This window comes from Apis laboriosa, unplaced genomic scaffold (genome assembly GCF_014066325.1).
Source record: "Apis laboriosa isolate Shangri-la unplaced genomic scaffold, ASM1406632v1 scaffold18_cov149, whole genome shotgun sequence".
Taxonomy (NCBI): Eukaryota; Metazoa; Arthropoda; class Insecta; order Hymenoptera; family Apidae; genus Apis; species Apis laboriosa.
Window position 1 is genome coordinate 122,048 of NW_025222233.1, and position 9,742 is coordinate 131,789.

The window sequence follows — 9,742 nt, forward strand, 5'->3', positions numbered from 1 at the left end:
AGATTCCTATATTCCTATAAAATCACATCAGATATTGATAATTGCTTTCTTAAAGCAGAACACTTCTAAAAAAAATTTAAACAGACTTTCTATAAACATATTCTAACAAAACATAGATCAAAAAGAAAAATTTGATAAAACAAATATCAAATATAATTTTTATTATTCAATCATTAATTTATTTTTCATTGTTAATCAATTATTATTAAAATATTTTAATATTTTACTTTTTCTATTTCATATGCATTTTAGTAGATTTTTCTACATTTAAATTTTTCATAAATGCATAAACAATTTACACATAACTATATTATTATCATATACATATAATTAGATTGCAGATATTTATAAATGCAAAATATAATTTTTATTATTATAAAAATTAAACTGAAAAAATTAAAGAAATTAATCTTAAATAGAGACTTATCTTATTCTTCAAATATATACTACATTTCGAATATTTTGTGCTTTTTTTTGTTAAATTTTTTCATATTCAAACGCACAAACATCAGCGGTTTAATTATGTACAAACGATATTTACAAAACACACGATCATGAGATGTCACTCATCATTAATTAAGCAATCCACTCATCCATTTCTGCTTACAACAGTCGCTTGGTAACCGGTCATCCTCCTCAATCTTCAAAAAGAATTTCTACTTTATAAAACATCTCTCCTGCGCAATATCAAGATCTCACTAAAGATAAACGCAGCCTATGCATAAAACATAATTCGCGAGAAGCATCACGATTTTACAGCCCAAAGATAGGGAATATTTAATTTTTCATGCATAAGATGTTGTTTCGTACATCGAGCCATTCCATATTATCGATTATCACTTATTCGCGTCTCTCTTGAGCAGACCAAGAGCGAATTGTCTCCTCTTGGAGGTTGGCTTCTGATCTCTCTTTCTCTCTCTCTCTCTCTCTCTATGACTTATTGTTAGTCATATCGACCGACACTCGTCGTATATATTTTCTGACCCAGAAAGAGATTCTTGAGGGAGCGGAGACGAGAGAAAACAAGCGGCGGTGAATCGAGCTAAACGACTAACACGTCCATTGGCTAGTCGTATGTGGTTATTACAAATCAGGGACTCATTACTTGTCAAACATAGTTACTTAATTTTGGGAGACGTTATTAGGATATCTCAAAAGTTGAGTTGTATCTTTAAGTATTTAGTAAGATTCTGAAACAAGATTAGTGAAGATAAATATTTTTTAGTAAGAAACTTTTGTTTCATATAATAAGATGAATCATAAAATAATAAGAAATTGAAATTTTAGAGAATATTATATATTTAAAAATGTAGTAGATATTTTATTGAGAATCGTTGTAAAATGTTTCATTTTGATTTGTATTTTTAAATAATAAACAGAATAAATGGAAAATATAATACTTAGATTTTTAGAATAGATAAGTGTAATAATAAATAATAGTAATAGCTAATATTATTTAAAAGTGTAATAGCTATCTAATTACTGGAATTATAGAAAATATAATATGTAGATTTTTGAAATAAATAAATGGAAACATAACTATAATAGGATTAGTTATAATAATGGAAAATTGAAATTTTTTGAAATATTATTTGAAAATGTGATTATCTTATTGATTTTATATCATAATTATTTATTTATATTATAAATATAGCTTCAATTTGTAACGTATAATCTTTTAATGAGTAATAAAAATTATCTTTATTTCTCATCGTCTATCTCAAAAATGTTCATACATTTTATGTAAACATCATTCGATATCTATTGGAAATATTTTTATTACGAATTTTATAAGAATTTATAAAATAATGATATAATCTTATCAATATAAGGAAAAATATTGTAAAACAAATAAAGGTAGTGTTAATATTTTAAAAATACACATATTATATCAGTATCATGCATGTAGATATATATATAATGTCCAATGTAACTGGGACAAGTATTAAACTGTACAGTATTTAAAACCGTTAGAGATGAAAGAAAAAACGTCACGAGGTAAAATGAATTTTAAAAACGCAACTATTAAAGTACAACTCGCTCAATAAACTTGAACATTTTATATATAAAGTGTCTCACTTATTTTTGACATTTTGATTTTTTCAATATCATTATAAAAATTAAATAGTATTGGGAGGAGTATATTATTAATTTTTTTGTGAAAGTTACATGAAAGTCAATTTTTTTAATACATCAATCAATGCAACTCGACATTCTCTATATAAAACTCTATGTTAACTCATGTAAGCCTACTTTATTTTATTAATATATTTTATTTAGAATTAACTAAGATATTTCAATTTGTAAAATTTATGAGGGATTCTATTCATGCATTTTTTTATATAATAAATTCTACAAAATTTAAAACGTGGAGTTACATTAATTGATGTATTAAAAAATATCTGCTTAATTCTATTTAAAAACAAAGTTGACTTTCATATGACCTTTATGCATTCGTTCATGAGAAAATATATAAATAATGCATTAATAATACCAGAATATGTATCCCTTGACACCATTCGCTTTTTATCTGAAACATTTTTCACTACGAATAATAATATCTGAGAAAACCAAAGTATCAAAATAAGGTAAAACATTCTGTATATTTGAAAATCATGAAGTCTTCGTTGACCATGAACCATTTGCACATTTAATAACGCTTTAGAAATTGTTTAATTTTTAAATTTTTCATTGTATCTAGAATTCGTCAAGAATAAGTGACGAATAAATACTAATATGATCTCATGTTACAACCTTGGCATAGCGACTGGCACAGGTGCAAGCGCGATATAATATCATTTCCTTTAGCATCATGGTTTAACTTACGAGATGATCAATTATGGTTTCTCTCAAGAGGAGACAAGAATACAACAAGTATTAACAGTTACTTGTTAATTTAATTGACAGATTACCACAGAAAAAAAAAAGAAGGAGAAACATAAGAAAAGTATTGAAATACATCTGTGGATTTAGATGCGCAAAATGACGTAGCTAGATGTATTTATATGTATTTATTATTTTGATCTTTTATGTGCATGCATGACATTAGTTATTGATCGTTTCTATTTCTTTAAACGTTAAATGTGGTAATAAATCTAGCTTATTTACAATTCTATTCTCCTGAATTAAAAAGTTTCATTATTTTTTTCTGAAAAATACATAAAGTTTTTTAATTAGAAGTCAAGTTTTAAAAATAAAAATATTTTAAATGGAATATTTTAACTAAAGAAAGCAGAATTTACAAATTTTTTTATTCCTATTTTTATATTACAATATTATTTTATATAATATCTCATAATTTAAAAGATAATTATGAAAAAATGATTTTAAAAGCTCTTTAATTCAAACGCGTGTTTCGAGCAGCAATCATCAGTTTTAACAGGATTGATTATAATACTTACAATCCCATTAAAGCTACATACAGTGAACGCATGACAATGAGCCAGTACACGACAAAATTATTACAAATATCAATTCTCATTTTTTTTTTTTTTGCCTGTCTATCATTTTTAAAAAAACATTTGCCCATTACAATCTCTCATCTTTCAGATTTCAAACTTATACTTTACCCATAATCCTGTACTCCTCAAAGAAGATTAATTTCACCAGTTTTTCTACTTAAAACGAGTCCTGTTAGAAGAGAAACTATGTAAGAGCCCAATACCAAGTTTTCACTTTTCTCTTCCACTTTCTTCCTCCATTCTTTTACAAAGGAACTCCTGTACGATCTGAAAACAACATTATACGTGTCAAGCAACTTCTCAATTGGAAAACGTCCTTGTTCCTTATATTTACGGATAAATATGTGAAAGAAATTGTTGTGAGCACACCTTTACCCATACAATGTCTTAGAGAGAGGAACCACTTAGGTAGAGCCACAGTAACTTTATAACATAAGCGTGCCAGTTGGTGGCAAATTTGCGGATGCGTGCAATTGGCATTGCCTATGCCCTGCCGTATATACCTATATGTTGGCAATGGCAAACCAGCCGTCCAATCGGCAGCTATGAAGCAGTTAACTTAATATAGGCACACTCGGAATGTGTGCCATCGACGACCTCGAGGCCTTCCCTAGGTCAGTGCTAATTCTCCAGAACCGACCACCTCTTCCGAATTTCCGGTCAACCTTCAAGACGTCGCCAACACAGATCAAAACCCACTTGCATCGTTATGACCTGATCTTTCTTCTTCGCTTCTCCTTTATCCTCATTCGTTTATCCCTTTCGACGATAATATTCGATAATCGAATTTATCCCAAGAAAATGTCTGGTTAAAATGCTCGATAAAATGTATTTTTAATAGAATTAATAGTGTTTCTTTAGTTTCTTCGTAAGATAAATCGATAATTTTACGTTGGATGGCCGCAATGAGTCTGAAAGAAAATTTGTCAAAATTATAATAGATATATTATTGTGAAAATTGTGATTGATTGAAAAAAATATTGGGTTTAAGTTTTAGGAATAATTATGTGAAATCTAATAATTTGATTTTTTCTTTTGATTGAATGAAAAAAGAGATTCTTTTGTATTGAAAATTGCAATTCAACTAATACGCCAGATGGCAGTAATGAGTTAGTAAAAGTAATAATGTAGATATATTATTGTAAAAGTAGTGATTGAAAAGTTGAGTTCAAATTTTAAAAATAATTATGTAATGTTTGTTATCTAATTCGAACAGTATTCCATGAAGAAATCTGATATATAAAAGTCATCGTTATTCGATTTAAAGAATATTTCATATTTATTCAGAACTTCCTGATGATATTGGTTATTAGATATTGATCTTGGATTATTAGAAATTTACAAGATATTTGCTGTATAGATAGTGTCAATTATTACGAATCATGGCAAAAAGTTATCATATTTTTTTTTTAAAGATTGATAGAATTTTGATAAAATAAAACGAATAAAATATCTTTAATCTGATAAAAAAATTGTATGCAATAATTAATTTCTAAATTGATGACTCATCGTTACTATTTCAGTATGACATTTCATATTTTCGATGAATCAATAGATGATAACGATAATATCTATTAGAAAAATATTTCATAAATTATATTTATGATGCAAACTTTTAACTTAATAATAAAACTATAAAAATATCAATTCATGTGAAATTAACTTTCACTTGATAAAACAAGATTTTAAATTATTACACAAATTATTGCCATTTTTTACTTTTCAATTTCTTGATGATTCCTTATCATTAACCATATATTTAACATTTGTACGAAAAATATTTAAGAACAAATATTTCAAAGAAACAACGTTTCACGCATGGTGAATCAACATTTTTATACATGCAATGAACAGGAATCGTACTCTTCAATTACAGACACGTGTGTCGTTCGAACGCGAAACATTCCTTGCCAACTAATCTAATTATATGACCACTGAATTAAAGTAACCCACGACAAATCACGTAGGAGTTTAATTAAATTTTATCAACCATATTCACGACAATATGACGAAGAATATCCATTGTTATTTTTCCTAGAGGGCGCTCGAAAGAATCTCTCGGTTCGAGGGAAGACAAATCAAAAGGAAATCTAATATCGTCGAAATTGCACTAGTTGTCCATGGCAGTTGTTATAGATATGTCTTGCGTAACACTTTATTATAGATGGTAAGTAAAAGAAACTTAACTTTATAATTTAGATATAATTTTATATAATTTTAAACTTGAAAAATTTTTTTTTCGTATCTAGCGAAAACTTAAAGACAAAAGCTAACCTCATTGCGAATCGTGTTACGAATAAATATAAAGTTACAAATAATATGATTATATCATTCATAACATACAGGTAAGAATATTTCATTAGTAAAAAAATTTCAAAAACTTCGATTTTTGTTTTATACTCTTCACAAAACATATTTTGTTGTAACCAAAAATTTGAAAGCGTATCGCTTGATGTTCGATCGACAACTTATTCTCGATTTAATTCTTAAAACGAGAATTAAATCGCTTAACTTTATTTTATTTTTTATCGATTTATCCTTTTATAAAATAAAAATACTTGCTTTTATAAAAATATTTCTTTAAATTCTTTAAATTCTTTTAATTTTCGAATCATAAACTGAATCACTTTTGATTATCTAAATTATATACGCTAAATATCACTTACATCATCGAATTATGAGTCAAAAGTAATCTATATTGGCTACGAATGAAAATTTAAAAGTTAATACATATTTTAATATATGATATATGATTAAAACATGAATGACACATTTTTCATCATTTAGTTGATTTGAATAATTGGCACCGAATCTTCAAGTTGGAAATATGCAGTTCGATAAAATGGTCCACGCAAAGATATTACGTTACGCCCACGCAATAAACGGCGTTAACACGAGAATGTTAAGAGTTAATGGACCAACTTCCCGGACACGACGAGTTTCAACGGCCGTAGCGAATCATCTGGCAATGACATTGACAAAACTGTCATTTCTCATCGATCAAAGAAATACCTGTATTTTTATTTAAATAGTCAAATTATTGTTAAATGTTTAATCTCAAAGATATTAAACTATAGATATATTATGTTTGCATAAAACATATAAAATATGTTTAATATTAAAATTGATATTATTAAAATTTGATCAATTATTAAATTGATGATATTAAAATTTATTTAAATATTTTAACAAATATATTTATTTAAATATTTTAATACAGTAATAAGAATTTTTATATTTTGAATATATAAATATACATATATATGATGCATTTGAGTTCTATATTATATAAAAAATAGGAATGAAGTTTTATTATATACTAATTAATAGAATTAGAAAAGAATTTTCCTATTTATGCACTCATTGTATCATCTAGCTAATGTTAAAATCTATATAATAATAATTTCTTTTTAATTTTATATATTTATGATGTATAATATGTATAAAACAATATATATACAATTAAAAAAATATAGGTTAATTATATATGATCAGAGCAATTGTAATGAAGTTCGAATGATTCAAATTTAAACGAGAGAACATGTTATGATTCTCGATCAGTTGTGTAAACTGTGTAACTAGTGTTAGTATTTTGTAATAGAACAGAGGAAGCATACATATAAATTACAGTATTTATAGCAATATGTAAGTATCCAATACCACTATTGTAATGCTAATGCGCTACTCTCGTTAGCTTAACTTCTATTTCGTAATTTCAGTTGCATAAGATACATTCATTTTTTGTTTCTCCCAAATGTTTCTTTTTTTCTCCAGCAATAAGGAACGAAAGTATTAATTAATTTAAACAAAATGATTATGATTGTCTAAACAATCTAACGGTTATTAATGCAAGATACAAAATTTTATTATGTAAATACAAATTAAGGCAAGTATTCAATTTATTTACATCAAAGTTTGATTAATATAACTGATTAAAATGATCATTATTTACTTTCCAATAATCAAATACTTTCCGTCAAGTTGAATTAAATTATTATTGTGCCATCAATATGAATTTCTAAGATGCATTGTTTATCATATACAATTACAGGAAATGAACAAGTTGGCCTATTTCGTATCGACAGATCGTTATAAAGAGAAGGATTTGAAAAGAATCTATAATGACAGTTTGAATCGAATTCGATGTGACGTAAAACGTGGAATTTATGGTGAAACACGTCACGATAGATTAAGTTTTAATTCATGAATATTGTTAATTAATAAGAACATTAATATGCAGAATGGCTACGCTGGAGACAATGAAAATGATTCGCAAGTGAATATGTTAAACATTGTAACATATCCATTCGTAAAAAAACACAAATGAAATTATAATTCTGTGATCCATCATATCTGTGATTATCATCTGACAATAGATTTTTAAATAATTCATGTCGAATAAAAATATATATTTCAAATATTCGATATTCGAAAAAAATAAATTATAAAAAATAAATCACAATTAATTAATTTTCTATTCTGTCTAATAAAATATTTTATTTAGCATTTTTTATTTTTTTATATTTTTCTAAATATATTAAAATCATGTGTCTACTCTATGTATCTTGTAATTTTTTTTTAACAATAAGTTGTGATATATCATCGTATTATTTTGTTAATATTATTTATTACATTTATATACATATTATATACATATATATATTTATTACATTTATAATATTATATGTATAATATTAGGATGAGTTTCAAAATTATTTTATTTTACTTTTTCAGAAATTATTTTTCTTTTCTATCATCTGATACGTGCGTTTTATTGCAAGTATAAATATAAATTATTTTTCTTATCTGATAAAAATCCTCGAGATATCATGTACAAACTAGATAAAAATCTTTTCCTACTTGTCGCTATTGCGAAAGAATGCCAAGAATAATGTTTTATTAAAAAGACAACACTAAAAATAATTTATTTATTAAATATAATATATTAATAATTTATTAAATATAATATATTAATGATAAAAATATCGTAAGTTAGGATGTATACTTTAGATTATCATCATAAAGATACATTATAAAATCGATATAATATTTATTTTTATATATTTATAACATAATATTTACATTTTTTATATTAAAGATTAAAATTAATTGTAGTTTTAAAAGAAAATAAAAAATAATGAATGTTTACCATTCTATAATTCGTGTACTATGAGTATAGGCAAGAAGAGTAAAATAGTAGAAGAAAAACAAAGATAGCATAAAATTTGTGGAATCAACACCATCTTCACCATGCCATAAATGAAACTCAAAATACAAGGAATTCAAAATATAGAAAATAATAGAAAAAGGATAAAGATAAGATAGAAATTAACCGTCAGTGCCATCTTTTGAATTCTGACGGCATCTCTTTAAGACAAATTAAAGTAAAAGAAGAATTGATTGTTAGTATCATCTCTTGATATCGGCTTATAAGGTATTTTTTTCTAAAAGTACTTGAGAGATGACGCTAGCGATGAATTCTATTTTATCCTTAAAGAGATGCTATTAATGTTTAAGAGATGGCGTTGATGATCAATGCTGTTTTATCTCTATATTTCTATTATTTTCTGTTCTTATGTATTGAGTTTTATTTGCGGCACTCTAAAGATGGCATTGATATCAATTTTTATCCTATCTCCGTCTTTCTCTTATTATTTGTTCTCCTTATTTATATTTATTATTGAAATGCATTTAAGAGATGGCGCTATTGTCACAATTCCATATCTTTCATGCGTGTATATATATATGGTATATATATATACACATATATTATATGATTTTTATATATCGTGCATTCTGTTTCATCTTTCATTTCATTTTTCAAATAAAATAAATTGAAATATATTTTAATTAATAATTTTGATATTAAATAATATCATTATGAAAATTATACATATCTATGAGTAAGATTTAAAAAACAAATAACAAAACATTATTAGTTTATAATTTATTACTTTATAAAATTGATTATATTTATTTTTTAATTAATTATATAAAATATAAAATAAATAATGTTTATAACATTTTTATAATCATATTTATTATTGTAGTATATTTCTATATATTTTTTATTTTTAAGTTCTTTTAAAGCAAATTCATTTACTTAAAATATTTTTACACTCATATCAAATGATTTTTATAAAAATATAAAAGAAATTTTTATATATAATTATGAAGTATATATATAACATTTTATTAACATTTTTTTTAATTTTTAAATGAAATAAAAAAGAATTATTGCAGTTCTTAATTATCTCTAAATATCATTCTATTACTATTTA

At 24.9% G+C, this 9,742-nt stretch overlaps 1 pseudogene; it reads right to left on the reverse strand.

The window, feature by feature from the left end:
- Nucleotides 1-3,045: 3,045 nt before the first annotated feature.
- On the reverse strand, nucleotides 3,046-4,356 carry LOC122711897 (annotated as a pseudogene).
- Nucleotides 4,357-9,742: the final 5,386 nt, after the last annotated feature.